At 41.6% G+C, this 3,265-nt stretch overlaps 1 long non-coding RNA gene across 1 annotated transcript; it reads left to right on the top strand.

The window, feature by feature from the left end:
- The first annotated feature begins 342 nt into the window (after positions 1-342).
- On the top strand, positions 343-2,184 carry LOC133466218 (uncharacterized). The gene is made up of 2 exons (XR_009784894.1): positions 343-477; positions 683-2,184. It is a non-coding gene; the product is annotated as an uncharacterized LOC133466218 (long non-coding RNA).
- Positions 2,185-3,265: the final 1,081 nt, after the last annotated feature.

Below are 3,265 nucleotides of genomic sequence, written 5' to 3'. Positions count from 1 at the left end.
ACAAGCAGAAATGAAAGGACATTTTGGTTGGAATTGGGAACAGATGAGCTGACCAGAGAATGAGGATCAGGTGAGTCCATAAATAATGGGGGAGAAGTTTAGAGACATCTAGTGGACAGTTTGGGGATGGCGAAGATGCTGGCCCCCTCCCCCCCCCAAAAATAAAACAAATAAATCCTAATCAGACTTGTGCTGTACAAAATAAATATTACCAAAAAAGAAAAAATAACCTTCAGTCTATATTGCTGCATTTAGTGCCCCATTGTGTTCTCAGAGACGGTGACTTTTTGATGCCAGAAATAACAGCAACACTGTGCTGCTAGTCACAGCTCTGCATCCGGCCAGGCAGGAAGAGAGGGTGTTTGTGCCATTGCAGGGAGGTGACACAGGAAGTAGACTTAGTCAGAGTCAGCAGTTCAGTTCCCTGATGATGAGCTGTCAGTCGCCCAGGCGTCCTCACACGTGATGGACTAAAGTGTAAGCATTTCAAGATTGGATTTTGATATTAATTGTTACAATATGGACCTCTTTGTAGTTATGAGTGGAAGTGTTTGATTATCTTGGGCCCATAGCAACAATGAAGTGTGTCACGCACACTTCACACACAGCTGAAAAATGCAACCTCTGAGTATCGAGGCCTGGACTTTCTCCTACTTGTTTATTTGTTCATTTATTTCTGCAGGATTTCTTGCCGCTCTCCAAGGTCAGAGGTGCGTCTAAAGAATGCGTTTCCTCGCCGTGAGGAAAAAAACCAACATTTCCAGCAGTGAAGACAAGGCCAGTTTGTTGTGTGTTCTTGGCAGTATTACCCTGCTGAGTTGTTTTTCAACATAAAAACAAAGTTTGACAGATTTGTCACTGATTTAGGCAAGTGATTTTAGACAAGTGAAGATTGAAGAGGCACCCCTTTGCTCAATGCTGCTAAAATCTGTTGCACAGGAACACAACAGCCACAACATTAGGTGCACTTGCACAGTCTGATAACCTGCATCAAAATGTTACACCCTTTAAGAAGATACTAATTCAGTCTTGATTGTCTCTACAGACACTGCAGGTTTATTATTGCGGTTGTAGTTTGTAATGGTGTACTGTGCATGTATGTGTCGCTGCTCCGTGTGTGTTAAGTAGCATCTGTGCTAATGTCCATTAGCCCGTCTGTGGTATTTCATGTTATGTTAGCATTAAGTTTTTGTTAGACAAAATGATGTAGCCTGGTTGACTATTTAAATATACAATGTTTAATTCTCGTTTTATGTGTCACTTTTACAGTTACATAACTTCAACTGTGAGTGACAAATGAACCACTTGAAGCAATTGCAAGAGAGAGAGAGAGAGAGAGAGAGAACGGGCACTGTGGAATACTTCAAAAACTGTGTTTAAGAGTGTTTTAACAAGTAAAAATGTTTAAAGTGTATGAGCCGGGGGGGGGGGGGGGGGGGCTATTCAAAAAATGTCTTCTGTCTTTCATATTTTTTTTAAAATGTATTGTGTGATTATTGTGCAAACAACAACTACACATTTTGCGGCACTAGAAGTATTTTCTTTTCTTTTCTAAGGCAGAATCTTTACATTTTTACAGCTCTTGCAGTGGGTCTTATTAGAGCAGGTGTTCCTAATGAAGTGTCCCCTGATGGAGCACATTAACATCTTATAATCTTCTGGTCAACGTGTTTTCTACTTTCTCTTGAAGTGAAGAACATCAGTTGTAGTTGACCTCTCCCCTCTTTCCCAAAGAGGTATAGCCTTAACGGAGCCTGCATATGTCTGTGTGTGTCCTCTGTGACACAAGGTTGACGTAATTCACTTTCACCTGTACATGTCAATCAATGAGACGCCACTCGCATTGCCTGAGGCTCCATGACCTTCTCCTCCTCTCCCTCTCGCTCAAAGGCCTTGAAAAGTCTTGACATACTCCTTGTGAACATTCCTCTCTTCTCAGGTCGCAGAGACCCACAAGAGGGATAATGGAGAGATTGACAGAACACAAAGGAATTGGAGAAGAGGCATGGTGGTCTAGTCGCCAGACGAGGAACTGGAGAGGCTGCGACAGCTGTTGTCCATTGCAGATGTTTGCTGGCCTTTGTAGCAAAGGCTCTCTGCTGTCCTGTTCTTGGTTCCATATGACACAATGCTGTCAATATTTCGTATGCAATGTAATTAAACACAATAAAGAGTTTCAAGGTTCAGGTCTGTATCTGGTCAAGCCTTTCCGTGTGAAATGTTTTTTTGTTTTTTTTTGTTTACTGCATGTTAGTTCATTGAAGATTGAAGGCCTGATTGTATTCACTCACGAAATGATTTCACAATTGTTGGCAACAGGTGTAAAATTGATGGCGATCACCATATTTTACCGGGATTTGCACTTAAATTACAACTCCTAGTTTTCACCACGGAACATTTGAGAGAGCACTGCAAGCACAAAGTGAAGTCAACTCAACTTTATTTAGAGAGAAGCCGATGACAGGTACTAGGCAGGCATCAATGGGATCCAGGAAACACGAGGGCACGACGAAGAGAGGGATACATTATGTTATGTACGGAGAATCAGTCATGTCGCCATGGAACACAAGAGGCCACACACCCTATTAGCCCGCTGGCTGTTTACTACAGCTGTTAGGTCGTCCGTTTTGTTAGTGATTGACTTCACACTTCCCCTAATGATCTATGGAAGAAACTGTTTAAATCTCCCCATGCTTCTTGATCCTCTACGCTCATGTTGGCGCCACTTTTTCCACCATTGATGTGATCTCTAACTTGTACAACTCAATTGGGGGGGGGGGGGGGGGGGGAGAAATCTTTTAGAGAGTGGAAGTAAAACAACAAAACAAAATTTAGAGAGTGGAAGTAAAAAAGACAACAAAATCTTAAAAATTCAGTATGTGGCTGTGTTCAGAATTAACCAATCACGTTCAAACTTATTAAATGGGAGGCAGCGCAGCCCTGCTACCATTTAAATTGACTCAACCCCAAATAAAATTCAGGTGTTCTAGTAGGTTTTTCTTGATATTTTTTCTCTCTTTCTAGCAGAAGCCTAAAGGTTTTGAGCTAACACCGATTGGTATTTGAAATGGTGGGAATTTTGCACTGTTCCCATTGAGTGAAAAAAATCTGAATTGATCTGCCCTGTGAATCTAACCTTTGACTTTGGCAATGAGCAGTTACCTTCAGGAATTACGTATGGCCAAAAAGTTCAAACGTGGGTTCATTGGACTATAAAACATTTTCCCACATGCCTTTGGGAGTTTTTGTTTTTTTTCTTTGTAAA

The sequence above is a fragment of the Phyllopteryx taeniolatus genome, chromosome 2 (assembly GCF_024500385.1).
Source record: "Phyllopteryx taeniolatus isolate TA_2022b chromosome 2, UOR_Ptae_1.2, whole genome shotgun sequence".
NCBI classification, from domain to species: domain Eukaryota; kingdom Metazoa; phylum Chordata; class Actinopteri; order Syngnathiformes; family Syngnathidae; genus Phyllopteryx; species Phyllopteryx taeniolatus.
Note: the sequence above shows the minus strand (reverse complement) of the source record. Positions and strands in the feature narration are given on the sequence as shown.